Consider the following 14,976-nt stretch of genomic DNA (forward strand, 5'->3'; position numbering starts at 1 on the left):
TGAAACCTAGATTTTACATCGTGAAACTTTCTCTTAATGAATTGTTTGGGGCATAAAAATGTATATTAAATTAGCAATTCAGAACATACGAATAGTAACTTAGAAAGATGTTTGGACGGTGGCCCAGGCGGTGAATAATACAGACAGGGTGGTGCAGGGCACGCATGCCCGTGAATAGATAGATGTGTGGGAGGGAGGCGAGACCAGCGGTCAAGTGTGTCAGGGGCGGGCATTGACCACCCATCCTCCTAGCTCTATTCAATTCCAAGCTCTATTAATGGGAGCGAGTGGTGAGTACACCCCAGCCACGCAGTGCATCGTACATAAACGCAAACCACCGGCAAGCACCTGCCGGCCCTCCCTCTGCTTTAACACTGACCATATGATATCATCCGTGCACAAAAATCCATGCCTCTACTGCACATACATACAGTGCATATGTATGGCCTCTTCCATCTTTTATCTCCTCAAAGTACCCAACGCCTCTCTTTCCTCTTCATCTCGAAACCATAAAGCTAGCTACCTGGCTACAAGACAAAATCTACGAATCCTTGTTTGGTTGCCCACACTGCACACTTTATTTTTTCAGAGAGGTGAATCTCTAAGTTGCCTCGCTTCAATGGTGATATTTATTATCATAGCGCGGCATATTTTGAAAAGTAATTCTAAAATAAAATGATTGACGGTTTCATCAAATCGTCGACGATCACATTCGTCTGCTACAGATTTAAATGACGAAGATTGGTGGCAAATTATCACAATGAAAACTAACAAGCGTCAAGTATCCAAAATCATTTATCTCAGGATCATATATGGCAATATTTCAATTTTTTTTCTCAAATCATGGGATTTATAAATACCCATGCTAGCTTGTGTCCTCTCTAAAGTGCTTAGTGTTCACGGTTCAATAATTTGAATAAAAATATCATTGTTCTTCGTGTTTGAGTTTTTCTTTAATATTGAGAGGAAAAATAATGATTAATGAGGTGAGATTTGTATATGTTTGATAAAAAGTCAAATATCTTTTAAGTGGTAATGTAATTGAGATGGAGAGATAGTGGATTGGTTGTTAATAGACTTGTTATGTTAATCTGTCAAAGGTGTATATGATAGCGATAATGAGAGAGTTGTAGAAATTGTAGAAATCATAAAAAGAAAAAAAAATGAGAAAGGTGATCAAAACTATATTAGAAGAGACAAAGAGGAGGAGGAGGAGAAAGAAAGGGATAGAATCAAGGAAGTAGAAATAATAAGCCATAGAAATAGATGGATGTATAAAGTGGCCTAGAGGTCAAAATGATGGCCGGTTGTTTGTCATATGGCATGAATTGAGTTGAATAGGGTCCATTACAATTGAAACTAATCGCATGTTTATACCATTTTTAAGATAAACTTTTCAGTTAAAATTTACTCCAAATTGTCCACAGAACATAGTTATGGTTACAATGTAGTGATTCAAATTATATATATATATATATATATATAATTAATTAATTAATATTAATTAAATAATTATATATATGAATATAATATCATATAATATAATATAATAATAATATTTTTTATATATATATATATGTAAAGGAATGTCTCAGGAGCTTCCTAAGACATCCTTTCCTGACAACAGAACACACCCCCCTTCTCGCCACTCTCTCTCATCGTCTCTTTCTCTACTCAGATTCTCTCTTTCTCTCTCTCTCTCCTCAATTTTCTCGGCGAAATCTGCGCCAATTGAAGAATGGAAAATATCTCTGGATTCAAATTTCAGTTACCAACGTTTTAATCGTGGAGATTTCGTGATTTGGGCATCGTAAGCACTATTCCTAAGATAAAGTAAGGGGAATAAATTATGTCAGCTTATTTTAAAATTTTAACCAATTAAACTGAGAATATGAGTACGGTAATGTAGTATATGATTTTCTGAATGATTTAGGCATATGGAAATTGATTATTATATATGTATTTGGGAAAAATTAAGTGAGCAGGGTGATCAACTCATTTTTCCTGAAAAATGTATATTATGGGTTTAAGTAAAATTGTGTAGATGATCATACCCTTATTTTCAGTAAAATATATTTTTCCCGGATAGTTTATAAGATTATGAATTAAGCATTGAAATTGTGTGGCATGAGAATAATTGGTTATAACTGCAAAAATAAATTGGTTGGAATATATTTTGTGATGTTAGGTAGTGAAAGTGTGATTTTATACAAGAATGTGATTTTGCACTGAGTTATGAAGATATACCAAGTTGAGATATTATACCGAGACATGATTACATATAGAAATGTAAATTTATACTGAGTTGTGAATTTGATAGTTTGATATGATCATGTGAATGATTAGGCACTATACATCTACCACCTACGAAAACACATGGTAACCCTTACCTTACGCACTATACACCTCCCTACAAATAACGCCAAAAGTCATGCACACAAATTATTAAATATAAAACATATAATCATAAAACATAAATCATATATTCATAATAATAACACAAAAATTATAAAATATAAAACATATAATCATAAAACATAAAAAAATATATATATTTTTTTATGATAACAACACACAAACTACACTTGGGACAACCAAAATTTACAAATAAAACTACACGACGTAAACACTCACCGAAACATACTGATGTTTGTTAAAGTAATTATGGAAAATAGTTGATTGGGAGACGGCGGAACAAAACGCCTCAATCTCAATAAATGTGTGATATGAATATCTTATTGGGGGACGACGGAACGAAACGCCTCAATCTCGGCGAATGTATGATATAAGTTGCTGAATTCGAGGACGGCGGTACAAAACGCCTCAATCTCAGCGAGTGCAGGATATGAATGCTGAATTGGGGGATAGCGGTACAAAACGCCTCAATTTCAGTGAGTGCTTGATATATACAGATCATGTAATTTGTATATATTTAATGAATAGGGCTTTTAAACCAAATTAGGATCTGAAAAGAAATATGTGTTATGATATTATATGGGTGTGAGTACAGTTTCTCATTTTAAGTTAATTGATGGATGTATAATGCTCATACTAAAACTCATTTGCCACACACTGGTAATAATTTATTCTGTCTTACTAAGAGGTGTCTCACCCCAATAAATAATTTTATTTTTCAGGATCACTAAGAAAGCAAGTTTAGGATCTCAGGGTCAAGGTGTAGATATTACAGATAGGGTAAGTGCTAATATGGATTGGCGTATATGAATGTTTTGGTAACTTTTGGGATATAATTTGTTTTCGGGAAAATGTATTGTTATGGTTGGGAGATAGTACTCTGGTATGTATAGTATTTGGAAAGGTTTATTTGAGCTTCCGCTGACTATGTGATGGTACAAATGTTATGTTTTAAACTTTATAAATATATGTTTATTATTGTTATTATATCAGAGCATATTTTGGGGGCGTTACATACAAGTCATAAATTCAAATCATTTATAGGTTTAATTATAAATTGAAATTTTTTCTAAATATTAATGGTTCAATTATTATAGCTAACTTTCACGCTCAATAATTGTTTGTCCTATATATCGTTGATAACTAGGCAATCTTCACTTGATGATTAGAGGACCTCTGTCGCTTGGATTGGTAATTACTTGATGATTGTTTGGATGCTTTGGCGACAAATGGATTGCCTCGCATGAGTGATTGTCATATGTCGAAGCAACACTCTTTATATGTGTTGCCTATGTGACCTGTCATTGTGGTTCTTATGGTGATGTGGAGGTCAGCGATTTGCCTTTATTTAGCATGTTCCTAGACAATTGTCATAGGTAGGTAACCATTGCCAGATTTCAGGAAGTGCATAGAGATGACTCAAATAATATGGATAAATATAATTTGTTGAGCCGCCACTAAGCTACTATAAAAGAATTGACAGTCATGATCCCATGAACGCTACCAACTAACTTCAAATAGTTTCAAATTGAATTACACATGACAAGCAATCAGCTCCCATTTTTTATTATTACGTGTCTTTATATATTGAATCCACACACGACCATTTGGAATGTCGTTCATCACACCTCAAAAAATTCAAGGAGACACATGCCCTTGCCCCATCTCTTAGCTCCATCTCAAGATTAATTGTAGTTTGTATTTATTTTTATTGAATTACTAGCCATTAGATATAGAATACACCAATGTCCAATATAAAATTTTATTCAAGGGTACAAGATTGATTTCACCTCTGAAAATTTGAAAAAATTAAATTAGCCCTCCTCAAAATTCCATCTCATGATTGATTTTATTAAAATTTTATTCAAGGGTACACGATACTAAATCCACTCGTGTCACGTGGAATTCTATTCAAAGATACAAGTTTCATCTCGCCTTTGGAGACTCAAAGAGACACATACAGCTGCACGCCCCTTCTCCAAGCTTGTCTTGAGATTTATTATAGGTATTTTGCAAAGAAGATAACATATAACCATGCAACTCAAATTATGGAATGAGACATGCATCCAATGTAAACACCCGAATCTGGAAATTAAAATAAAATAAATATAAAAGAAATAAATAAAGGAAAATAAAAAGAAAAATTGAGGGGGAAAATGGATTTTTGGCCGGTTCAGGAGAAAACTAGCAACAGTTTTTTGAAGAGGAGAGAAAACTGGCGACAATTTTCGAAATTTACTACGGGACGGTAACTAGTAAATGGTAAATTTGGCCCAGTTAAAGAGAAAACTTGAAATGATTTTCTGGAGGCCTGGGGAAACCGACGACGGTTTTCTATGCAGAGGTGGCTATAAAGATAGTCCTGCGAGCATTTCTCAAAGGAAATCAAAATTTCCATTTCTTCCTCTCTGAAAACCTACGGTTCTTCCCTTTATTTTCTTCGATTTATGCTCCATTAAGGCTTATTTTGACCATCCAAAACCACCACGGGGTTCGTGGGATCTTTCTCTGCAAAGCTACTGGAGCAAATCGTTGATTTGGGATTTTGGGGCACCATCCCAAAATCGGGATAAGGGAAATATTTTAAAGTTTTATTATTAAATTGAAGTATATGGAATTTTGGAAGAATTAAATGAGTATTGTTTTGAGATTTGAGTAAGTTAGGATTTTTGGAATACAGAGTCTTGTATCCTGTTCAATTTAAAGCGGAATTTCGAGGAGCAAGTAAGGGGAAAACGTTATAGTAGCTTTTTAATTAATTTTAACCTGTTAAATTTGAGTATAAAATTATATATATATATATATATATATATATATATATATATATATATAGGTATAATTATCTAAATGGGTAGACTGTTGGAACAAAAATGATTTTAATGATGTATATTGCATTTAGGGAAAATTCTGTGGTATGAAAATAACTTTCATAATTAAATGATTGCAAGTACTGCTTGATTACGATTGTTGTTTGCGTATGACTACTGATTGGGTTATAAATTCTATTGGTTGTGAATACTGCTCAACTATGAATATTGTTTGATTGTGAATAATGCGGTAAAAGTGTTGATGTGCCTGGGTGATTGGTTATGCAATGGATGTGTAATGTTCTCTGGTTTATGTAAATTGCGATATAGCATTGGTGGTGGTATAAGGAGGTCGTTATATCGTACCTGATATAAATTGTCATATAACTTTGGCAGTGGTATGAGGAGGTCATTATATGGGCATTTATATTAAGGGGGTAAAACATTGGCAGTAGAATGAGAAGTTTGTTTTACCGATTTACTATGAATGAGGTTGTGTGTGTGTGTATTTGTAACCTGTGTGGTTGTAGTGCTTGTGTGGGCTATGGTGTATTTTGTGAAGGTGTTAGTCTTGTGTGATCAGTCCTGTGTGGACCGTGTATTTTATGAAGGTGTTAGTCATGTGTGGAATAGTCTTGTGTGACCATGTGTTTTGTATGAATAAGAGTCCTATGTGGACTATATTTCCTACGTGGATATGGACCCTGTGTGGGTGTGAATGAAGATTGTGTGTATGAATCTGTGTGGATGTGGGTTCTGTGTGGACTGTATCACTTGTGTGGTTGTGGACCCTTTGTGGGTCTGTATGAAGTAAGTGTGTATATGCGTGTATACATGGATCTCTATGAAATGATGGCAGTGGATGCGTGTGACTATAATTACATAAGTATTTATGGTAAAGTAGAATTCTCCACCCCAGGGCTTGCTGAAAAAGGCGAGTGTCCTAGTAATTTTCTGTTGGTACTAGAGCAGAGAGAATCTACTTGTATGAGAGGGTAAGCTTCCCTATTCTCAGAGACTTTGCCTAAATACATAACCCGAGGGCTAACTAAGTAAAGTGAGTGTCCTGGTATTAGTATTAGAGCATAGGGAAGTTACTTATATGAGTGGGTAGTCTTCCCTATTCTCGGGAATTATCAGTGAAAATAACTATAATTGTGTGTATAATAACAAATGATAGTGTTGTTATTGGTGATGTGATTTCTCAGCTTCTATGTTATTGATTATTAGATAATTATTTTTGGTATGTATTAAACTCTCTGCCACACTGTTATAACTTTTTTTTCCTTACTGAGAGGTGTCTCACCTCGTCGATTTATTATTCTTTTTAGGTCTTTCAGGTGATCGAGCTTATAAAGCTCTCGGGCAGGGTTTAGTTGTGAGTGTTTAAAAGAGCAGGTTTATAAACAGTTTTATGTTAAAATTTTCCTTGTTATGTAATATGGAGGATTTGTTATACTCTTTTATGGGTTTGTATATCGAACTCAGGTATTTTGTTTGAGATTGCTTAATTAGTTTTGCTACGTGAATGGTATCATAGACACCATATTGGTCTCATAACACTCTAAACCCCACTTGGTGGGTTCAGGGCGCTACATCCAAAGAGAGGATTTTACTAGATAATCCACCCATTAGTTTAAATGACTATAAATACCCCTATTGAGATTCCCATCATGGAGGAGACATGCGCGCGCACACATGCAGATGCAAAAAAAAAAAAAAATAGAGAAAATATGTCAAATAAACATAAAAATGGTCATAGAATGCACCAATGAGAGTCTAAAATGCTTCCAAGAATTTTTATGAAGTTTTTTTTTTTTTAACTTTTGCCTTTTAAAAAAATGTTAGAATAATTTTTTCACAAATATTTATTTTTAAAAATTTAAAATTTTATGAGAACTTATGAACTTAAATATTTTTAATTTTAGAATTTTTGGGAATTTTCTAGTATTCCTTTTTTTGTGCATTTGGTATCTTTATTATTCTTTGAAAAACTAAAAATAAAAATTATTTTACACAAATAAGCCCAAAATTTTTGCTCCGTGACTTTTTTAAAAATTATTAATTAATCCGTACACACAGGTCATTCAATTATTAGGAAACAATAATACAACATTTAATAGTATAAATTTCGAATATTTGATTTAGATTTGAATGTATTTGAACAAATTTTAATATAATTTTATATTACATTTCATCCAAATCCAATACAAATTCAAATTTAAAACTTCTCCAAACATAGATTAAATGTAACCATAATAATAATAATAATAAACTATAAATATTAGTTGTAATTTAGAACTTGGAAAAGGGTAAAAGTACTTACTAACCCTATTTTTGAAAACTTAAAATTTAAATTAAAAATTGAAGTAGAATAAAATATAAATCATACTGAATTTAATTCAAATAAAGGCAGGTGAAACATAAAATCTAACTTCTAGACACATAACTTAAGGAAATTTAAACTTAAAATTTTATGGTGTTATATAATTTAGGGAGTCCGCATCACTCACCATTGTCTTTAAAATTTGGGAGACAGAAACTGCGATTGAGCTGGGCCAGACTTACGGTTTGGGCTTTGGAGCCGCAGCAAACGTGATTCTATGTGGTATAAATATAATTTGAATGTCAGCAAGTCGCAGTAGTTGAGATGGCCGAGTTGGTCTAAGGCGCCAGATTAAGGTTCTGGTCCGAAAGGGCGTGGGTTCAAATCCCACTCTCAACAAAAACAAGACTTTTGTGACTTTTGTTCTGGCACTAAGTAGTGCAGTCATGTGGGTCAAAATTAATTATAAGCTACTTAGAAGTTAAAGATAGTTACTAAAGAAAATGAGGGTAGAGATGAATAAACAAGATAGAGTATATATATATGTCTTACAATTACCTTTATATGTTTATTAGAAATCTCTCTCTATATATTCATTTATCCAACAATTTAGGGTTTAAAATGAAAAAATCTTAATAAAATAATTCAAAGTCTTAAATTAATTATATGAAATTTTTAGAATATATTAATGGAAATCTAAGAATCTAATCTTGTCTAATTGAATGAACCCTAAATAAAAAAGAGAAAGCTAAAAATTGAATTAGCACCACAAATCTTATTTATTTGAGCTAAAAGCTAATGATGAGTGGATGCAAGTCCTAAAACTCTACATTTAGTGTTTTTTTTTTTTTTTTTTTTCCAAGTTGAGTGGGAGCTATAGCCCACACCCGAACATAAATCTAAGCCTTACAATTGTGATTACTAGGTTTTTAAAAAATTTTACAATTAATCAGTCAGAATCACTAACTGATACATTATTAATTTAGACATGACATTGTATTACTAATTAAAAAAAAGATGTCAACTCCTTACTACGTTCATTCTAAAAATATATATAATAATAACGCACCTTACAATTGTGATTACTGGGTTTTCATGTTTTGCAATCGCTTCACAATAAACTTATTTGTAATTTTATTATAAAACTGTCTCTGTATAAGTAAATAAGCAATCATTTGTCCAACAATTTAAGGTTTAATATGGGGAAAGATAACACTTTAGAGCACATTTGAAATTAGGATTCATAATAAAATAACTCAAAGTCTTAAACTAATTATATGAGATTTTTAGAAGATATTAATAGAAATTTAAGAATCTAATTTTGTTTATTTGAATCAACCCCAAATAAAAAAGAAAGTTAAGGCACTCCAAAACTTATTTATTGAACTTAAAGCTAATGATGAGCGGGGCCAAGTCCTAAAAACTCTACTAGTCCAAGCATATTGCATGTATATTATTTAGTGGCTTTTTGCAAGTTGAGTGGGGACTACATCCCGCACTCACATGAACATAAATCCACCCCTACCTCCTACAATGATGATCTCATTCCATTATCGAAATAACTCAACTACTGCCGCCGTACATGGATGATTACCTTCCTCATGTCATCTTTGTAGTCATCTACTAAAACCATTTACCAACTCCATCATTTTCATTGTCAAGAGGTCTAAATTTCCCACAAATTTTTTATCTGCTACTTGATTCGACGAAGCTAATAGTCAGATTTGCTAGTGTTTTCCTATAGGTATAGAGTTAGTATGGTATGCACACAAATCAAGCAATTTATAGGAGCAACATCTCCTAATTTAATATTTTACTAAAGAAAGTAAATACACCTAATAACTTGCAAGAAAACTTGCATACCAATTCTTTGGTGTTTAAAGCATGCGATAGGTTAATTTAAACTAGCTCACACCCTCATCTATCAAGAATTAACTGTTGATGACAACCTCAACTATATAGGTTGTGCTAGATGCAACCAACATGGCCAACAAGGCACCAACCAACTCTGCATTTGCATGGCTAGAATGTTGGCATATGTGAGAAAGCCACAAAATTGTATTTAAACAAAGGCATGCAAGTCATCAAATTACAAGAAATTGTCAAGTAACCGCCTTACTTGTGTATTAACCAACTACCTATATCATTGACACTACACAATGCTTAAACTTTAGTGTTGTGCAATAGTCCCCCTCAATCATAACTCTTGCAACATGTGAGCATATGCCACGTGCATTAAAGCATTTGACATACGCTGGGCTTATTTAACCACTCGGGGACATAACCGAGCCAAAACCAATAAATGTAGCAATGCTTTCAAAGACTTATGATCCCAACCATGTCCATCTTTGACAATGTGGAGCATTTATTCAAGCATCCCAACCATATGTGCTTCCCTTTAGCAATATTATAGTATGTATACCATTTAAATCCCACAAGATAGCCCATAACATGTCATCCCTTGATGCTAACTTGGCATATGAATTAATGTAATCACATGCCTTGGAAATGTGGAGTGATCAGAGGGCTAACAAACCACCCCAAACACACAACACCTTTATTGGGAAACTATCAAAATAATTCTCTTTTCTTTTTTAGTTAGACTGCCACCGAGTCATATCTCTTTGCCAACTTGCTTCTACCTCTAGCAATCCCTTCTAGTTGACTAAGTAGTAAGGTTTTTTGGTTCTTTTTACGAGGGGTATAAAAAACTTACCAAATAACCTAAAATCAAACTGAAATTGAACTATTTAACATTTAGGCATGATTTTCAATTTTGGTGTTCAGTTTCAATTTCTCAATTTCAAAAAAACGATTTTTAGTTTCAATTTCAATTTTAGTTATACCATCACTTGCATTCACTTGCATTGTAGCAGTCAGTATGTCATCAAGCAAATCAATAAAGAATCTTGTTTATCATGCTAAAATGAAGCATATTATAATAAGGAATCACTAGGTATTTGAATTAATTACTACTAGTGTTGTATCTTGTTAAGTTAGAGCACCAAGGAGAATGTAGCTAGTATTTTGAGACTTGTCCTTGAGAAGATCATGAATTGTTCAAACTTGCTTTATGTTGCAAGATACAAATTAATGAATTACAAACTTTAGGTATAGTTACAAGTCTAAGATACTCTTGAAGGGTGAATATTCTCCAAGGTAGAGATTATTGAGATGTGACTTGTATATCTTGAATAGATGCTCAAAGATTTCAAGTAGAAGAAGTATAGGGTAAGAGGCCTAAAAGGCTTTAAGCCTAGAGCACTATATCTATAAAATTTATGTACATGTAAGGACTTTCATGTAAGATCCTTTTATTTTATAGCTATGGATTCAAAACCAGTACCTTAAATCAAATTGTATTCTTTTATACTATAGCAGATATCTCACAAAGGACTTCAAAATATAGGCTCAATGTCGAACCAAATAACTTTTGGTTGTATTATTCTCATTTTTTCCTTCTATTATTTGATTTTTTTACCTTTATTTGTGTGCATAATTTATCAAATCATGTACATAGAAATTTAGTGCACAATCACCAAATAACTTGGGTGGACATACAATTATATAAGATATGCTATGATAATTATGCGCTTGGAGTAGGAACATAATAAGCTACAAACTTGAAGGATTAAGAGAAAACTAGAAAAATATCTACTTTGATCTTGAACACTATAAATAAACTGCAAATACACAATTGAGTTGAGTCTCCAATTATAGATCAAAAGGGCTTTAAGTTAATAATTTAAGATATCTTATGTTAGGATATAGAGATATAGTGGGGTTGTACATGAGAGTTGTACATAGGGAAATCATTTTTTTTTTATTTTTTGTTTTATAAATACATTATCTAAGGATACCAAAACTTCGAAGGTATTGTTTTGGTGTGCATCACTATCAAATTTTTCAAAATTGCAAACGAAAACTTCAATTTAATAAGATATGAAACAAGTAGAGTTAATTTTCTTTTTCATGTTTTTCTTGTCTTTCTAAAGTATCAAACACAAGTAATAATAATTTAGCAATGAATGACCGAGAGCAATACCTAGTCACAACCGTTGTCACTATTCATGATGAACATGGAACATGTAGTTTGATTTTGTCATAATTTGTGGTAAGAATTATTATTCATTTATTCATCTTCTTCCTCATCATTCCCACACTATTAATCTCTCTCTCTCTCTCTCTCTCTCTCCTCTCTCTCTCTCTCTCTCTCTCTCTCTCTCTCTCTCTCTCTATCTATTTTTTTTTTATTATCAAAATGGGGTAAATTATATTGATCAAAAGAATACTTACAAATACACGGGGCATTCTCAGGCCAAACAATATACATCATAACCCGGGCATACCCGGAGACCAATCATGGCCAATCCGTTGTAGCTAACAAAATCAATCCAATTACAACACTCCAAGCAAATCAAACAAGAAACATATCAAACTTATCGAAAACAGCCCTATAGACATATTTTTTTATCACAATTACCAACTCTATAGGGGAGATTACATGATTTTCAAATCTATATCTATTCCTAAAGTGCCATATAAAGTACACCGTCGTAGCAAGAGCAATTCTTTTTCCCGCCGCATGGACACCATTACCTTTCACTTTTTTATGGATCCATTTGGTGGCAACCTTAATGGTAGACATAGATCGCCTTAGGCCCTCCACACTTCTTCCAAAAATTTACATTTGAAGAACAAGTGATCCTATATCTCCAACTCTTCCTTACAAAATACACAACTCTGCTCAATTCCTTCCACTGGTAGTCTATCACAAGTAGGTAGTTTTCCTTTAACTCCAAGCCAAAGACAAAAGGCATGTTTAGGTAAGCTCCCATTGAACCACACCCCTTTCACCCATGGAACTCTATGGTTTTTTTCCCTCCATAACTCATAGATTTTTTTTGCATTATTTCCCCATTTGTTCATCAATTCAATAGCTAGATCAATGCTACCAGCTTTTAGCACAATTTGGTTTTTCAACCCCATTATCTTCTTGAAAAGGCATGAATCTCCTTTGTTTGGAGAGACATCCCAGATCTCGGATTCCTTCAATTAGTAGTGGTGCACCCATTTTGTCCACAAGCTATCCTTCTTTGAGTGAATATTCCAAAGAGTCTTTGTTAAGAGGGTGTTGTTCCAATTTTTTAGGTCAAGTATACCAAGACCACCTTCAACTTTCGGCAAACATACCTCCTTCCAGGCCACAAGAGACCTTTTTTTTCCATCCCACAGGAAAACTCTGCAAAGTTTAACTACAAGCTTCAAAATATTCAGAGGAATCAGGAAAATTGCAAGCCAAAAGCATTCCATGCCCTGTACAACAGAATTAATAATCTCAAGCTTGCTAGCATAAGATAACGTGTGGCCTGGCCAGCTCATGAGCAGATTGGAGATGTTGTCAATGAGGGGTCTATAGTGGACTGAATTCAGCTTTGTAGACAGCAGAGGAAATCCCAAGTATCTAAAAGGAAAAGCACCTGATTTCATACTAGACAACCTCAGCACATCATCCAGATCCGAGTCTTTCATTCCTTCTTGGTAGAAATTAGATTTATTTAGATTGACTATCAACCTTGAGCAGTAGGAAAATTCATTGAGGCACTTCAACAGATATTTGATAGAAGCATTATCACCACGAGAGAACAACATTAAATCATCTGTGAAGGCCAAATGAGTGATCCCCAAACTTTCACACTTCGGGTGAAATTTAAAGTCATTCTTGTTCTGTATAGATCTGAGAAGCCTTGATAGGTATTCAATGCACAAAACAAACAGAAGGGGAGATAGGGGGTCCCCTTGTCTCAAGCCCTTCCGCCCTTGGAAGAAGCCCGTAAACCTTCCATTCAAAGCAATAGAGAACGAAGTAGTTGACACACACTCCATAATCCAGATTATCATAATTTCTGGGAATTCCAACAGCTCCAATAATTCTTTAAGGAAGCCCCAATAAACTGAATCATAAGCTTTCTTCAAATTCACTTTGATCATATATCGTGGAGAAATCCTTTTCCTAGCATAACCCCTAACTAGTTCTTGAACAAGATAGATATTATCTAACATACATCTTTGATTGATGAATGCAGCTTGTGCAGGGCATATCAGATCATCGAGAGCAGGTTTTAATCTTGTAGCAATAAGTTTCGAAATAACCTTATAGATGACATTGCAGCAAGAGATTGGTCTGAAATCACTTACAAAATTCGCATGGTTGAGTTAGGGATCAAGGCAATGCAAGTGTGGTTTAACTGCTTCAAAAGTCTTCCATTCAGGAAAAATTCCCTGACAACATTAGCAAAATCAGGCCCAACAATGTTCCAAGCCTTTATGAAGAACCCCGATGAGAACCCATTAGGCCCAGGAGATTTATCCTCACCAATCCCAAACAAAGCCTTTTTAATTTCCTCATCAGAAGGGGCCAAGATTATATTATTTTTTCTAGCATCACTGAGAACGGGGCCTCTTTTGATTACCTGTATATCAATTCTTCTACATTCATTTTCAGTACCCAGCAGTTCATAAAAGTAGGAAACAAACTCATTTGCCACCTCATCATAGGATTTAGTTCTTTCTCCATTTTGTTTCATGATAGACGTGATGTGATTCTTGTTTTTGTTTCTTTTCAGCAATGCATGAAAGAAGGAGGAACCCTTATCACTAGACTTTAAATATTTGCTCTTAGCCATCTGTGAAAGGAACAATCTGTTAGCCTCCCTCAATTTCTCTGCTTTGTCTCTTTTGGTTCTTAGCACATTTTTCAATTCTTCACAGTCAGGGGCTTCATGTAACTTCTCTTGGGCCTCCAAGAGGTCATCACAAGCTTTCTGAGCACGAGATAAGATATGGGAGAAGTGCAAGGCATTAAGAGTACGTAAAGGCTTCTTAAGAGACTGTAATTTTCTTGTGAGGCAGAACTAACTACTCCCCTCAAATTCCTTCAGCCAACCCACCCGAACCTTGTCCTGAAAGTCAGGATGCGTGGCCCACATATTAAAAAATTTAAAAGGAGGTCTACCCAACTCCTGTTTAGAGAACAAAGAAACAAGAGCAACAGAGTGGTCAGAAATACAACCTGGAAATTGGAAATTAGCATGCACCATCCAGTCTGTAAGGAACCACTCTTGGTTAATCATAACTCTATCAAGCTTACACCATACAGAGCCATTTGTCCATGTAAGGTGGCAACCCGAGGAGTTAACATCTGATAACCCTGCAACATTAAAGCAATCACTCATATCCTTCAATTCATATTCTAAAACAGGCACTCCATTTCGTTTTTCATCATTGCTCATCACACTATTGAAGTCTCCTAAAAGTAACCAAGCTCCAGGACCAGAGCAGCTTGTCTGTATGATATCTTCCCACAACACTCTTCTTCCCACAAGGGAGTTAAGGCCATATACGAAGCTAATTAACAACTCATTTGTT

General features: G+C 34.1%; 1 non-coding gene across 1 annotated transcript; it reads left to right on the plus strand.

Annotated features, from left to right (window-relative positions):
* The first annotated feature begins 7,866 nt into the window (after positions 1-7,866).
* Positions 7,867-7,947, plus strand: TRNAL-AAG (transfer RNA leucine (anticodon AAG)). Its single transcript has one exon. It is a non-coding gene; the product is annotated as a tRNA-Leu (tRNA).
* The last annotated feature ends 7,029 nt before the right edge of the window (positions 7,948-14,976 follow it).

This window comes from Malania oleifera, chromosome 7, assembly GCF_029873635.1.
Source record: "Malania oleifera isolate guangnan ecotype guangnan chromosome 7, ASM2987363v1, whole genome shotgun sequence".
Classification (NCBI taxonomy): domain Eukaryota; kingdom Viridiplantae; phylum Streptophyta; class Magnoliopsida; order Santalales; family Ximeniaceae; genus Malania; species Malania oleifera.